At 45.4% G+C, this 16,925-nt stretch overlaps 1 protein-coding gene across 18 annotated transcripts in view; it reads right to left on the reverse strand.

The window, feature by feature from the left end:
* PPFIBP1 (PPFIB scaffold protein 1) overlaps positions 1-16,925 on the reverse strand; it is a 97,778-nt gene that overhangs the window by 48,859 nt on the left and 31,994 nt on the right. The window contains exon 1 of one of the 18 annotated variants that reach the window (XM_085049095.1): positions 2,105-2,124. The exons of 16 other annotated variants lie outside the window; for them this stretch is intronic. The gene's annotated coding sequence lies outside the window, so the exon portion shown is untranslated. Of the gene's footprint in view, positions 1-1,831; positions 2,069-2,104; positions 2,125-16,925 lie in introns of those variants that run through there. One more of the 18 variants, XM_085049094.1, reaches the window with a different exon arrangement.

Here is a 16,925-nt window from a genome sequence, read left to right on the forward strand (position 1 = left end):
CAAACCCACAGCAGCCAATCAATGTTTGGGAATCAGAAGTGCCCATGAGCTTTCCAAAGTGCATAAGCACCTCATGGGGCAAGTAAAGAAGACAGAGCCAGGCTTCTCTCAGTGGTGCCAATCCTGGGCATCCCTGCTTTGGGCAGGGGCTGGGCTGGAGACCTCCAGTGGTGCCTTCCCACCTCAGCATCAGCAAGCTCAGTGCAGCTCATGATCAAGCATTAAACACAGTATTGGAGGTTGGTAGGAAAAACCTATGCAGGCTGAAAACACACAAAGGAGCAGAGTGCTCCCTAATCACATTTGCTCACAGTGCACCCCTTGATTCTCACCTTCTGGCTAGGAAATGCACGAACTGGGGACAAGGAACTGCTAATTAGCACTTGCACAATAAAGCCACGGCTCGTAGGCACAGAAAAAGCACCATCCTTATGCTTCATCCAGATACAACCACCCCTCATGTTTGCAAAAAGCACTCCTTGCTTTTCCTAAACAAGGGCTTTGTCCATGGTTGTCAGAAATCCCTAACACAGCTCTCCTGATGGGAGCAGAGTGATACCAACAGCACTCAAGAGACTTCCAGGATACCTGGCTCTGCCTCCAAGGAAAGACACATCAGTTTGCACAAAGCTTCCTGCACTGCTGCTCCCAAAGGAGCTGCGCTGCCGAGAGCAGCAGGCAGAAATTTTAAGATAAAACTTACTGAAGCAAGACCTTGCAAACACACAGACCTCCAAAAACCCTTCCACCACTCACGGAGCATCTGTTAGCAGCCTGACCAAGCCCACAGCTGAGAAACTTGGAGAGGTGAAATGAAAAAGAACAAAAAGCCCCCGAGCCGAACAGCTGGGGATGACACAACAAAATCCCATTTCCCTGGTTATTTGGTCCTAAAAGTGGTCATTGAAAACTAGCCTGGAACAGCACATCCTGCTCTGGCCACTTTCCCAGCACAGTGCAGCACATCCAGCAGTCAGGAAGTAAAATTGCTGTGATAGAAAAATAATATTGGATGTATCTTTCCCTAGCAAAGGCATAGAATTGGTTTTGGTCCTTGCACAACCATCACCAGCACGTGAGGAAGGGGTGGGCAGAGGACAAGGAGGGCCTCATACACCAGGGGAGCAAAGGACCAAACTGCATGGAACCAGAAAAGACAACAAATGCCAGGAGGAAGAGGGTGGAAAGAAGAGGTGCAGAGGGAGCCAAAGAAACACAAATCAGCAATCAACAGCCCCCTGTGGACTACAGGAAAGTGGACAACAGTAAAACAGCAGCAGATTATTCCTTGTGCCTACTGAAGGGCACCCTCTGACTTCACAAACTTTGAGAGAAGCCTCAGCTGGCCATGGACACAGCACAGCTTTTCCAATATGTATGCTCCACTCTTTACTCTTTCCTATTTATGGCTTTGGTCTAATATAAATAAAACCTAAGAGAAAGCTCAAGGCTTTGGGTTTTTTTTCCTCTTGGCAGCAATTAAGGAAAACCACACAAGCAACACGAACAAAAATCCATCTTGGGAGGAGTGCAATGGAGCTCCTTAAGAAAATAATGAATAGCCAATGATGACAAGCAGCTTAAATTCTCTTCATCCACAAAAGCAGGAAGGGAAAAAAAAATCACAATTTTAACACAAATGGATCTATGGCATGGCAGATAAATGAGATACCGAGGTGCACACAGGAGACAGAGATGCAAATGCATGAAATCCACCCCTGGCATAACGTCACTGACAACACACCTGAGAGGAAAGTACTGACAGTGCCCTGCCTGACAGACTATTTAAAACAAGTTTTCTCTTCCTTTCCAAGAAAATGACAACACTTACCTTCCAGTGTGCACAGCCAGTGCCAGGTGGGGTGTGGGGGGCTGTTTTTACAGAGGCAGATCCCCCTTTTAGGGCTCCCAGCTGAATACCTCGCTCATGCCGACAAGAACAAGCACTGCTTTGTCAAGCCCGTATTTACAGCCCACCATCAAAAAAACCAAAAATAAAATACAAACGCAGCTCTCTCCACTGTCATTTATGATTAATCTTATCACTAGCTGGCATTTCTACCTCATCCCTGGCTGGAACAGAGAAGACATAATTTGGTCTTACTTGTTTAATGTCCCTTCCTCTGGTTAGAACGCACCAGCCGGTTGCTAGGGCTGTGCTGTTCACTTTTCAGTAGGTGGAGATTTTTTATTTTTATTTTTGAATGACATACAAACCCTCTGGCTACAGCGCTGTGAAGACGTATTCCAAACGGCTTACAGAGAAAACAAAACACTGCCCTGCAAATAAACACAAGGAAAGCTGGGTAAAAAAAGCCAACAAGGGGCTCTGTGAGTGGAACTGCAGTCTGTTGGGTGCAAACGGGAAAGCTGCCTGGATATGGATTTCAAAATCTGATATTTAATTAAGACGGCAGACTTCAAAAAGAAGGGAGGAAAAAAGCACTTAAGCATTTTACATATGTAGGAAATTATAGTTTTCCCACCCAGAGGCTGCCTCTTTCCTAGATCAAACAGCACACACAGAGGCACCGAGGGGCCACATCTTGGAGCCCATTTTTTGTTGTTTTGGGGGTGGTCTCATTCTGGCTGTCCACCTGCAAGACACACCATGCTTTAAAGCCCAGAGGTTCGCAGAGTTAAAGAGAATCAGCTGCCTGCTGGCAGCTCTGGAGGCCCAGGGGACACACCGTGCCCTGGATGTCACTGCTCTGAGGAAGGGAGGGCTGGCCTTTTGTCCCACTCACCTTCCTCTTTGTGCACATGGGCTGAAAATGCTCAGCTTTGGGAAATAAAGCATCAGCTACAGATTAGTTTTATGACATGATGCAGTAAGATGGATGACTTAAGTTTCCCAGCTCTCCCATTCACACATAACACTCCTTAAGCCAGGAAATTTTGATACACAGAAATTAAAAACCTTGATTAGGGCTTGTTTCTGAGAGCTGTTGAGAGTAAAAAAGGATTCCCAAGAGCTGGCTGTCACCCCAGAGCAGCCTACCATGAAAATAAAAGGAAAAAGCCAAGAAGTTGCAGTCATCTTTTCCGGGGATGGTGGAGGGAAAGAACCTGTTCCACAGGAAAAGTAAGACCCTAAATGCTGGCAAAAGTCATGTCCTGCATTCTCAGTCCTACATGTACCAGATGACTGCACAAGAGGTCTAAATAACTTCTGAATTCATCTCTCTTGCCTCACTACGCTAAAACAACACATCCTTAGCAATTAATTTTTACTAAATAAAGCTCTGTTTCATGAAGAGAAATGCCATTTCAGACACATCTATTTCTGCTTTTTCTGGCAGGCCAGAAGAGAAACACAAACACACAGAGACTTATTTACAAAATACATTTCAATCACAATTACAAACAGTTTCAAATTAATTCAATCCAAATCCCTGGCACAGTTTCTCACAGGATGTTTTGAAGATGCTCAACTACAGTGCCACCAGTCAGTAGCAGTTTAACACTTCCTAATGAATATATTCGGTTAATTTACACTTGGAGTCATTAGCATTTCTTCTAATGTAAATGAAGACTCCATTTCATTCCTTCCAAGCCTGGAAGAAGAAACCAAAAAAGAAAATGGATCCTAGTTGAATATATCGCTCTGGCGGTTTGCAAGAAAAGAACAAATTAAATTTAAAAAGTCAAATTAGGAAATGCTGGAAATAACTTAATGGGAATAATATAGAGAAATATCTTAGTTTGAGGCAGGAATGGGAATCTAGGTCCCAAATATGCTTTTGGCCAAGTAATTCAGACATTGCTGCCGTCATGCCGAGGTCACCATGTGGAGCCAGGTGTACCCGTAACGTTATTATGGATAAAAACAACCCAAATGTTGGCAAAGGCTTATTTTAAACTGATAAATGTCTATTTATTTTTATATCTATAAATAAAATTCTTTTTGAATTTGCTGAGCTCTAGTCAATGACATCAAAGCAATACTGCTCTCCTATTACGCAGTATTACAAAAAAAGCAACAAATGTCCCTTTGTTCCCTAAGTCTAGATCCTTTCTTTGTTCCCTGAATTTCATTATTTCTTTATCATACAACAAACACTATTTATTTCCTTTAACTGATAAAAATAAATGGAAGCACACTGAGGATAAAAGCCCAACCCATAGTACGTAAGAAACATCTTGAGATAAAAGGTTTCAAGCTGTAGAAATTACTTTAAAGTACTGACAGAGCACAAAACAGCCCTTCCAAAATATTAATGTTTATACCTGGGAAAAACTTACCTCAAATCACACAACTTTTACTACCAACCAGCTGAATCTCATTCTGCACTTTGCCTCAAATTTGTTAAACACTCTGGTCGTAAATCAAAAGCTAAGCCTCGACAAGATAAGTATCCTTGAGATCCTTTGACAGAGATGCATGCACAGCAAACAGCTTAGACAAACACCCAAAGTCTCTGAGTCAAGGTTTATGGCTTAGATTCATCTCCAATTACAAAACAAACCCTTTATTTGGGTCTGCAGCACCGAAATCACTCTGGCTGCTTATCTCTACTACCCTGCTCTCCAGCAGCTCTTCTGTTGTTGTTGTTGTTGTTGTTGCAATTGAAAGGAAATTTAGAAACAGGGTTTTACACTGACAGGTGATGTTGGTTTGTGGAGCACAAGCAGGATCTGTGAGTGCTGGGTGGCAGGGAGGCAGCTCCTTACCTGCACAGCAGCTGGGAGATGCTACACCTGTCTGAAAACTCTCTTCAGACTCACTTTCACTCTTTTCTCACAAGCAATCCAAGGTCAAACGAGGTCTTGTAAAAAGACAAAACAAAACAAAAAACCCCAAAACCAACAAAAAACCCAAACAAAAAAACCCCCCAAAAAACCCTACAAAAAATCAAAACCAACCAACCAAAACCAAAAAACAAGCCAACAACAACAAAACAAAACCCCAAAAAGCAAAAAAAAAAACCCCAAAAAACCCCACCCCACCAAACCAAAACCCTACAGATCACTTCAGGCTGTTCCTGTTTTACTGGTTAACTGTTAATTAGTCTTCAACTTCTCACCTCCAAGAGCCTGAGAACCAATACATTATTTTCTCACTTGTTTTGCTTGGGTCCACTGATTAGAAAAACAAATGAGATATTCATCCCTGACTCCAAGACTGCTAAGGCAAGCAAGGAAATGCCTCACATTCCCCAGCAACATGTTACTGACACGCTGTGGCCACACAGGCTACCCAACAAAAGGGCACTGTTGGGTGACAGGACAAAAGGTAGTTCTTAAAAATACCTTAAAACCCACCAAATCCTGAGCACTGACCCACATTTAGATACAATTTCATAGCTTGTGCCACTTGCTTTCAATGAGCTGGATCTAAAGACCAAATTCACAAGCCTCCAGATTTGAAAGGATTTGGCTCTAGATTTTGGACCTTCAGGTCTAAGAGTTTCCAGATCCACATTTTCAGTGTTGGCACTGCACAGAGCAGAAGTAAAGGGCAACACCCATAAAAAGCCCATAAATAAATAAAATATATTTAGCCTGAACAGTGTTTTAATAACTGTCTGTAGAAAACAACAAAAAATAGTGTCTTGCAATTTTGCAGCATCAACTGCTACACCTGGAAAATCTGTGTACACATTGCATCCTTCCCTTTCTATCTGTCTCTGATTTTGCCATCTTAAGATTTACCTTTCAGAAGTAATGTGTAAAACAAGGGTGTGATATCTGAAGCACACATTTGTGTGTGAGGATATTTTTGTTTTTAAAAGACTTATGATCTCTGAGAACCTGAGGCTGCCAGTACCACCACTGGACCTCTGACAAAACATGATTTGCCATCTCAAGTCTTCTGCCATTTTAAAAATTAAGCAAGGTAAAATTCAACTTGGTTAAAAAAAATCTCCTCTTTTTTGCCATGCAATAGAATGGGAGTAAATTTTAATAAGTAAAAAACAGGGGAAAAGTGAAAACCAATAAATTGTAGGCCAACTTTCCCCCTGATTTTCTCTTTTTCTCCTCAAAAAACTGTGGACCTCTTCATCTTCTCCTAAACTAAAGTCCTTTGCCAATAACTCACACTGGAGCTTTGCCAACAGCCTTTGTTTAGGTAGCACAATTGGGAATCTGAGAGAGTCCACATCAAGACAAGCTGCTTTAGGGAGCACATGGACTTTAATCACTATCAAAAGTGGACATTCTACCTTTGACATTCCTGAAACAGTTGATGTGGGTTCAAAACAGACTTTAAATTTTGAAAGGGTACAAGTGGTTCATGGGTGAAACACCCTGAAATGTGCGTTTGCTCTCCTCAAACAGTGACCTCTGATGTCTGATGACTGCAGGGTGCTTTATCCCACAGGCAGCCAGAGCTGCTACAGACCCTGCAGAGCAAGGCACTGCCCTGCTGCAGAACAAGGAGATGCCTCTTGTCCAGTCCCTAGGGAAAGCACAGCCCCAGGGATTTCAGTAACACTGGAGTAAGCGAAGGTTTTAAATCTTTTTTCTTTTCAGCCAGGGAGCAGAGTGCTGTTGATTTTGTCTTGCTTTTTCAACACCAAAGTCCCAGTGCCAACAGATGAAGGATAAAAGCTGTGCACTCTCAGCTTCAAGAAAGGGCCTTTCTCTTCTGAATGCTGCACTGGTGAGTAGCAAGCAAACAAATCCCAAAAATCCCACTACTTCTACAGTGCAGCTTTCAGGAACCATATGCTGCCCAGACCATTGCTTGGCTGGGGAGCTGTGCGTCCTGCCTACCCTTGGGCCAGCTTTGCTCCCAGCACAGAGGCAATTTGGCAGCCAGGACACAGGAATCAGCCCTTTTGCTGCTCATTCCTTTCTCCTGAAAGCCTGCAGATAGTTCTTAGGGGTAGAGATGTTGTCCTCTCCATCCCGTTCTTAACCTCTCTTTCCCTTGCATGACTGACACCTCCTGACCATCCCCTGCAGAAAGATGTTTTCAGTGCTGGTGCCCCGCAGCTCCCAGCATCACCCAAGGCTAAAAAACTCGGTGCAGCAGGGGCTGAGCTGTGCCTGGGGCTCAGAGGAGCTCACAAGACGTCAGTGCTAACAGCATGGAAACAATGCTGGGGTGGGCTGGGGGGCTGCTCATGGTTGATACTGAAGGGTAGCAGGGCTTCACCAGCAAGGCAGAGGGAGGCAGCAAGCCAGAGCTGTAGCCTGTGCAGGAGCAGAGCTTTAAACACACCTGGTCTCAGCCCTCGTGTCTCCCCTTTCTTCTGCAGCAGGAAGAGGAGAGAAACTGGGGGGGAAAAAGGGGTGGAAGAGAAGAAAGTGTCTTCTTTCTGCTGTTTCTCCAGTAAGAGACAAAGGTCTAGGGATGGAAGGGAGCAGCCACTCTCCATCCCACAGCCAAGCCTCTGGGGATATATAGGAGAGGGAATATCTCACCCCTCGCCCCATCAGCAAGAGGAGCAGAAAGTGCTGGCTCTGCAATTGCGGAAGATGCAGTTGATGAGATGAAGACAAATCTCAGCACTCAGAAACTTAAGCCACACTTGCATCAAGACATGTCTGATGCCCAGCTGGGGCACAACTGCAGCTGCTGCAAACCTCCCTGGATTTCTATGGGACAACAAGGTACTGAGACTGAGGTTACTTACTACAGATATTCTAAGTGTGAAACAATTTTTTTTATTATATAGAATAACGGAGAAGGCCTATTTCTTTAGATACAGCAATAAATTTTGTTTTATTACTTGACCTTACCAACAGTGGGCTGCCTTTTGCAGACAGGGCTACAGCTTATTAAAATGGAGAAGAAGGTAACTTTGAAGAGCAGCTTACAAGAAAGTTTACAGCCCAATTGCAGCAGTTCAGTGTGAATACACCTATGAATCACCTGGTTTGAGTATCCAGAGCAGTCTAATTGAAGCAAGGGGCTACAAAACTTTCTTTGTAGGCACAGGATCTGCAGTGGATGGGTTAGCACACACCACCAGTGGGGCCACGATCCAAGTCAACAAGTCTGAAGCAAACTTAGGTGTGGCTAAATCACACGACAACAACAATAATGTAGAAATACCATCACATGCAAGAGCTGAACTGCCCCTCTCCACTATTAAGTATCTGCCACATGTTTAAGCCAGTCAGGTTTGCACTCTTCTGGAAAGCCAGTTTTACCCCACAAACTCTCTCAGAATTTGAAGTTTTCCAGAGGAGTAATTCCACTAGGATATTAGTTTTCATTAAGAAAGAACAGCATTATTGAGGCACATGGTTGCTGAAGGAAGTTTTGTGATCTATGAATATCCTGAAAGCTTGAACACAGAAAGGCCCTTATTTGACATGAAATACAGTAAGGCATAGAAGGGAAAGAAGGCATGAGGAAGCAGGATCTCCTGACTTTTTAAAAAAATTTTCAAAGTCTGTAATAGAGAAAAAAAACATCTTAGACTGCTTAACTGTTTCCCTTCCCTCAACCTACAGATCTAATTAAAATAAACCTTCAAAAACAATAAGAAAATTTTAATAATATTTTAAGATTTTTTTACTAAAACACTGAATAAATTCAAAGACATTTTTATGACTTGAAAGACCAAAAGTAACCTCACTGTTGTTTCAAAGTGGTATTGGGACAAAGTGGTTCTTGTGTAACTTCATAGTTTTCTAACTTTCCACAGTTCCATGGTAAGAGATGATCGCAAGGATGGAACAATACAGGTAGGATTAAAAGCTCCCAAGCCCATTATTTATACACATCTAATTAGCTCCTCCTGCACACACACCCCTTGAGCACTGGGAACTGCTAATATAATTCCTGCAATTAAAAACTTCAATGCCAGAATCCTTGTCTGCCAAAAGGAAAAACAACAACCACTCTGCTCCAGCACAGCTGGGCATGTTTGTACAGGAGTGGATACCCAACCCTAAAACAAAGCACAGCTCCAAGATCTGAACTCTCCCAAAGTTCAAGGTACTTATTAGAAACCTGTAATCCAGCACCAAGGACCACCTTGGACTCCACTGCAGCCCAGCGACCGATGCCAATCAGGAGTCTGGGGAGTTTAACACACTGTGGTTTTGTTCAGCCATATCAGAGTTCTCTGCTGATCATGGGATAACAGTGCTGAGCAAGTCTCACTCTGTAAGAGCCTTTTGCTTTGGTTTCCCCCTCAGAGACCACGTTAACTTTCACTGTGTCAGGGGCACAGTGCAGACAGATGGGTGAAGGACCACTTGCCTGCCATGATGTGAAACCAAAACTAGCACAGAATAGTTCAAGGCATGCCAACACTCATAAAGGCTTGGATGCATTAATGACCCTCAGTATTTCCATACAAATCTTCCTCTGAATACATAATATCAAGATAAAACTTCAAAAACCTTGAGGGATCAGATACCCTTATAATGTTACATTTCTTTGAAGTACTTTCCCTTTGTATTTCAACCACAGTTCTAAGTTTTTCTACTTACATACAAATCAAATTAGACATCTGATGCTAAAAGAAGCAGACACTAAAAGTCTTTCACACTTTCCCAACCTTTGGGGGTGGTGGGGCAAGACTCAGTCTCATAGAAAGAAGGGTATATATTAACCATAGGCTGCTTTTCACTATGCCAGCTGGTCAAGGAGGAGTTCTTCGTGTATCAAAGGTCAGACAGAACCAGAGTACAGCCCTGTACAGAGTACAGAACCAGAGTACAGAGTACCAGTCCCACCTGTGGCTGAAGATCCTCAGACCAAAGAACAACACAGGTTTAACCTGTATGATGCAAACTGACTTGCTGCCATCAAGAGGGATTTTGTGATTAATGGAAGTGCCCAGTGCATGAAGGCAACAGGAGGGAGGAGGACAAAACCAAGCTACACCAGCATTGGCAACGCCCTCATGTGGTTTAACTGGGGTGAGTTGATCAGCTTCAATGGTTTTCTTAAGAGGAAAAACTCAACCCGACTCCCAAACACTGCAGAAGTTGCCATGGAAAGGGATAGGGGTGGCTGGTAAAATGTACCAGGTTTTGGGCTTCAATCAAAGACCTTTCTGGACCCATTGAAACAAAAGGATGATCCTAGAACTGTCCTCTACTACCATGCCAAAAAACCCCACAGAAAACAAACCAACCAGAAAAATGCAAAACCCCACCCCAAATAACAGAAGTAAACAAATCATTGTATTTTCTCATCATAAACTAGCAGCTTCCTCAGCAACCATATGAACATCTGGGGCCAAATCCTTTCTGGTATACACAGAGACACTGGAGTTACCTGGATCTAATCTTCCATGTTCTCAAGCACTAAGTAAGTTTTAAAACATTGATTCTTGCTTCATATATAACAGATCTATAAAAATAACTATTAAAAACTATTGCCTCCTGTGCTTCCCTTTTTGGGGCTGAGTATTTTCCATGTGTTTACTGAGCCATCACTGAAGTGATGGTTTCTGGGAGGTTATATTTAGCTCTGAAGGACTAAAGGCGTTTTCTCCCTGGCTAAAGTTAGGAAGGGATCCTCCCCTAATGGAGGATCTTACACTAACTCTGCTGAACATAAAAAAGCACTGAGACAAGTCTAGTCTGGGCTTGCAGAAGACCCTGGTGATGCCAAGGCCTCAGCCATGATGATCCTGCTGATTAAAATGGGAAAAGTAAATCCAAAACTGGCACGAATGTTTGCTTTACGTATACAATAGAACTACAGTTTCATCCCTGTTTAGGAAAAGGAATATCACTTATTTCAGGATGTAAATTGTCATACATCTTCACGCAGCGCTTGTGTCATGCAGCTTCTCTCAGGGACAGCTGAACATTTGTTTACCACTCCATGGAAACTGGCTGCAGCAGGGGCATTTTGGCAACTCTGCAGGGTTGCCACTTCAGTCACTGGACAGAAGAGGGGATAGCTCTCCATCACGAGCACATTTAACTGTTCACAGAAAAATCCACTGCTGCATCCACCCCTCCAGAGTGCTACAAAAGTCCTTTGGTCACTACCTTCCTTACACCACCAAACTGCACCTTACCTAGATGGATTCATGCACTTCAAGGTTTTGCTGGTAAGACACAGCTACCATGGTGATTTACCTCAGAGAGGTTAAGGTCTTGTTGATAAACTGTTATTTTTGCAAATTAATTCCTATCACGGAATCATTGAATGGTTTGGGTTGGAAGGGACCTCAAAGCCCATCCAGTTTCAGCCTCCTTGCCATGGACAGGGACACCTTCCACTGCACCAGGCTGCTCCAAGTCCTGTCCAACCTGGCCTTGGACACTGCCAGGGATCCAGGGGCAGCCACAGCTTCTCTGGGCACCCTGTGCCAGGGCCCCATCGCCCTCACAGGGAAGAATTTCTTTCTAAATTCTAATCTTAACCTGCTCTCTGTCAGTGTGAAGCCATTGTCCCTTGTCCTGTCACTCCAGACCCTTGTCAAGAGTCTCTCTCCATCTCTCCTGCAGGCTCCCTTCAGGCACTGCAAGGCCACAGTGAGGTCACCCCAAAGCTTCTCTTCTGCAGGTGAACAATCCCAATTCCCTCAGCCTTTCCTCCCAGCAGAGCTGCTCCATCCCTGGGATGCCCTTGGTGTCCCTGCTGTGGCTCCAGCAGCTCCATGTCCTTGCTGTGCTGGGCCCCAGGGCAGGATGCAGCCCTGCAGGGGGGCTCAGCAGAGGGGCAGAATCCCCCCTGCCCTGCTGCCCACGGGCTCTGCTGCAGCCCAGGATGGATCCCTCAACATGAGTGTGCTCACTCCTGGTGCACTACAGCTTTGGAAGTACTGAAATGCCTTTTCCTCACATCCATCCCCAGGAGGCTGAGGGGAGACCTCACTGCAGTCTACAAGTCTTCTTCATGAGGGGAAGAGGAAGGGCAGACACAGATCTCTTCTCTTTGGTGACCAGGAACAGGACCTGAGGGAGCAGCATGGACCTGTGTCATGTTTAAACCAGCCAAGTTTAGGCTGAGGATTTTACAAGTACATTCAGAAAAATGAAGGGAAAAAATGCCTGAACAGGTATCTGTGTGGTAACAAGCAGAGGTCTCTGGCAGAGGAAGTATCTGAGTCATGCCATTGGATTTCGGGATTTGGTTTTTGCCCTTTATTAAAAGTTTTTGGCAGTTCTAAATGGCAAGTTTTTGTTTCCTGCAAATGTCTCAAGGATCATAAATGCATTCAGCCTCTCCTAATATTTTAATGAAATATCAGTTCCTGCTCCTCTGCTTGACTTGCAGGCAAAATCTGCCATTTTAAGGAGATAATCTTAAGCAGCTTTCTGAGAAATGTCAGGAATACTGAATTGCCATTTCTGTGCTCTGGTTTGGGGTGTATTTTTTTTTCCTCTCCCCTAATATTCTGTTTAAATTGTCTTTAAGAAGAAAATGAAGTGCTGACCAAGATGTAGTAGCATGATGTACTGTATTTACAGATTGCATGATCTTAATCAATACTGTCAGCTAATTAAAAGCCTTCCAAAAAGTAGGGGCTTAATTCCCTGTCACATTATTGAGTCTAAAAAATCAAGACTGAGGAAAATAACATGAACAAGACACTGACTTCCATGGCATCCTGTTTTTCTAAACCAAGTCTCAGTATCAATGAAACAAGAGCTGATGTCTAGTCACACTCCTGACCGTTGATGAGGAGTGGAAGGAAGTGATTTAGCACAAATGTGAACTTGGCAGGGAGGAAAGAGGTGTGAGTAAGGTACTTGGGATGTCTCCAAAGGCAGCCTGATGAGTAAACAGCTAATGAAGCCAACCTGATCCGACCATGCACCTGAGGGTTTGGGGAGGAGAGATTTGGCACTGGCCTCACAGTGAGTGACCAGTGACTTGTGCCAGAGGGCAGCGCTCCAGCGACCTGGGCTGCCTGGGGAGCTTGCAGGGGGAAGGAGGAAAACCAACAGATCCTGGCACAGAGGACTTTTTCAGGCCTGAAACCAATACTGAGAAGCCAGGCCACGGCCAGACAGCTGAGCTCCTCCTTCCAGCCAGAAGAAACAATTCTACATGGCTGTTGGCGAGTTCCCATGCCACAGGCACTCCTCAGGCTGTATTCAGCAGTGGTTCTGGCAGCTGAGACCACCTGCTCTGTACTCACACACCACCTCAACCTGTGGCAACCCTGCCCAAAAGGCTCTCCTGGCACTACAGCACTGCGGGCCAAGGCACTAAACTTCCATCTTAGGTGGGGTCAGCAATTTAGAACTTGTACACAGCAGTGTGCCAATAATATGCTGTAAAACAATCATTATTTTCCTAATTCCAGCTGCCAGACTCAAGAGAGCTAACCTAACTGAAGACAGACACGAAGGTGAAGTAAACTGGGCATTAAATCAAAAGAAACAGCTTAGCTAAACCAGTCGCCCTGAAGGGCTCAGATTAAAAGTTGCTCACCTGAGCTGGGGCTCCTGTTACTCTGGTCTGCATGGCTATTTTAGGGAGTGAGCCTACACAGGTAGAGCACACAGTCAACTTAGTGCAAAGTTCTCACTAGTGGGAACTTCTCACTTGTGGGAACTTTGCACCAGTGAGGAAAAAAGACAGCACTCCATGTGGCAATAGCATCCAGAAATCTGAAGCAGCTCTACACTGCTGCTAAAGTCAAGCTCAGTGGAAGTGGATATTGTGCCTGAGCAATTTTTATCTCATAAACAATCTACGCTATCCCTCTCTGCAGACTGCAAAAGATTCATTTCAAATCCTTTACAACTGGCCATGGTATGGGGGAGAGGAGAATCAACTGCTATTGCTCACTGACACTAGTATACAATAGTGCTCTTCTGAAGTCAGAATATACTGAGTAACAACAGCAAAAGAGAAACACACCCAGCACACATGTCAGAGCACACAGGGCACCACAAGGACGTCTGTGATATCTCTGCATCAGCAGCCTGCTCCTTGGAAGCTTCTTGTCCAAGAACTGTGACCCAGCCTGGTGCTCCTTTGCTTGCAAGATCTGACAAGTTCCCAAGACGCCGGTGTGGCTGTGGGCCAGCAACCTGGTATTCCTAGGAGCCACATGCAAATGTCTAATGAGGGTAACATGACCACACACGTTCCCTCTCCTGCTGTAATGCCAGCAAGGCTCCAAGCTCCTCCTGGATAACACAGGAGATAACTGAGCCGTATCCCAATGCTCCCCAGCGCAGATCACGGCATTCACCACGGCTGTCACAACACTCTGTAAATTATACACAGCACACACCCTTACCAGCACGAACCTCAGAGCTGTCTCCATGTTCTGTGGCAGCAGAGATTAACAGACGTTGACAACTGATCAGATAGGGCAAGCATTAGAGGAGACAGACGCAGCCCATTACTACTGTTTGTTGTGTACCTACACGTTTCTCGCTGCCAGAGCTGACTGCACTCACAGTTTCTCCTGATGTAGCAATGTTGTTGGGCTTCCCTTTCCCATCCTCCCAACAGGCAGCTATTTCAGTTGCTCAAGGCAGCGCTGCCCCTACATTTAGTGACAGGGGGATTATTACTGGCTGACAACACCCTGCTGAGCAGGAAAACACACCTTAATATCTCAGCCAGGCACCAAGGAACCCCTTGGCACCAGGCATCTGATCTAGAGGAGTGCTTGCAGGAACTATCCAGAGCACATTATACCATGTTCATGCTGGACTGTGCACATCACTCCTCCTAATTCCCTGCCCAGAGCACTGCAGCACAGCTGGCAGAGATTCTGTGAATGGCAGCACAGCTGCAAAGAAGGTTCCTAAGGGAAATTATGAGATAGGCTATAGAGGAGTGGGAACATGCAAGTGTAGCTATGCTTGATACTCGCAGGATTCAAAGGTGTTAAATTTATACACAACACACCCCCTTGATAACAAAAATATGAGAAGGTTTCATACAGATCTCATAGCAGCTTTCCAGTAACTGAAGGGGGCCTACAAGGAAGCTGGAGAGGGAGACTTCATTAGGAACTAGAGTGACAGGACAAGGGCCAATGGCTTCACACTGACTGAGAGGAGCTTTAGATTGGATATTAAGAAATTCTTCCCTGTGAGGGTGCGGAGGCCCTGGCACAGGGTGCCCAGAGAAACCAAGGCTGCCCCATCCATGGAGGTGTCCAAGGCCAGGCTGAATAGGGCTCTGAGCAGCCTGGGATAGTGGAAGGTGTCCCTGCCCATGGCAGGGTGCTGCAATGAGATGATCTTTGAGGTCCTTTCTAAGACAAACCAGTCTATGATTTTATAAATCCCTTCAGTGGCCAAATATGCAAGGGAAGCAATAAACACTAGCATAGTGTTGCACTGTGAAGGACAGGGTGGGAAAGGGAAAGGGCAAGGTCAGGGCAAGGGAGCAATTGTGCAAATCTGTGCAGAGGTCTTGGAGCAAAAAGCAACCAAATCCACAAAGAGGCTCTTGCAAGCACTTGCAAGCTGGCAATTTGCTCTGTTGCCAGACTATTCTGGGACTGAAACACTAACAGTCAACAAAGCTCTTCCCCAGACAGACATGCAGCATTCCCACCTATCAGATTTTCATCTCCTGTTGGGAGCTGGGAACAGACACAAGGGGACCAGAGCTGCCATCAGCTCGGTTTTGGTATTTCCAGCAATGCTGCAGCACCTGATGGGATGCACCACTCCATTTTCTGTCCTCACAGGGACAGACAGCTGTTCACTGCCCAGATGGCAGGGCCAGGACAGCTGCTTTACCACTGCCATCCCTCAGTGTCCCTCAGGCACAGTGACACCCAGGGCACATCAAGCCTCGGCCGCTCGGCACCCAGCCAAGCGGGCAAACCAGCCAAAACGCCCCTGGCACCGAGCCCCGGGACTGGAGCCAGGAACGGTTGCCCAGTCCCACAGCAGAGTTGAACTTTCCAAATATTTTGAACAGCTCCTTATCAGCAAAGCAGCTTTGCACCAGCTCAGCATTTCACAGTGTTTATAATCTGGTCCCCTTAAATTGGATTGACAGCCGAGCAGAATCACCAGCCTAAAATAGCGACAGTCTCTCTGTCGGCACAGGAGCTTTTCAGCAAGACCCACCCAGCCTGAGATCAGCAAGCTGCACAAGCCCACATTTGATGTCAAGCATGTTTCTAATGCCACTGAAGTCAATGATACTGAGAACATACTTAACACTGGCTGCCTGTTTGACCAAGTGACCAAAACAAGACCTCAAAATACAGATCCGAGCAGCTCTGTGTGACCTGTGGGTGCTGCCCGTAATAAACATCAGCCCTCTGTGTAAGGCCCGCAGTAAAACACCAGCTCTCCTCACCTTGACTGATTTCAGACCATCAGCTGCCAGATGTGGCCCTGGCCACAAACAGAACACAAGCAAATCTCCACAAACGTCCTGATCATTGTGGCCACAATCTGCCTTCCTTCTCCACTTAGAGGCATCACCAGAGCACAGCTCTGGGTGTGTTTGGGACCACGGCAAACACTGAAGTTACAAAACTCACATCAAGCCTGCAACAAAGACACGTTCACTTCAATGCGGATCTGGCTCCACATCACCCTAATTCAGTGCGACACCACCGTCACATAGAAAGGTAACTTCTTTACCAAGATGTTTCAAGGCAAAATTTACTTAGGGTTACACAGAGCAACTGTTACTGCATACAGAACACAAACCAAAAATCACCCAGGGAATCAGGGCAAACAAGGGGTGCTCTGTTGCATGAGGGAGCTCACAGGGTGGGAGAGCAGGCTGCGTCTGTGAAAGGGAATGAGTCAGAGAAAGCCTCCACTGAACAAAGTTCACCCAGCTGCCCAGCGCACAGACAGCACCCGAGCTAAAAGTTAACAGCCTGTGCCCCTCATGGTGAAGAGAAAACAGCACTGGCCATGGAGCATCACCCTGTGGGGACAGCCTGCAGCATTTCTATCCTTAGTGTACCAGGGACTGACTGTTATCAGCCACTGATGCTTATGTGACTATTGGTTCCACTGCTGTTACTGAAGAACAGCTGCTAAGGGCCTGAGAAAAAGCATCTCCTCCAGATGTAGGACTGCTGGCTTGGAAGGTGCTC

This window comes from Lichenostomus cassidix, chromosome 1Aa (genome assembly GCF_008360975.1).
Source record: "Lichenostomus cassidix isolate B80296 chromosome 1Aa, HeHo_3.0, whole genome shotgun sequence".
Lineage (NCBI taxonomy): Eukaryota > Metazoa > Chordata > Aves > Passeriformes > Meliphagidae > Lichenostomus > Lichenostomus cassidix.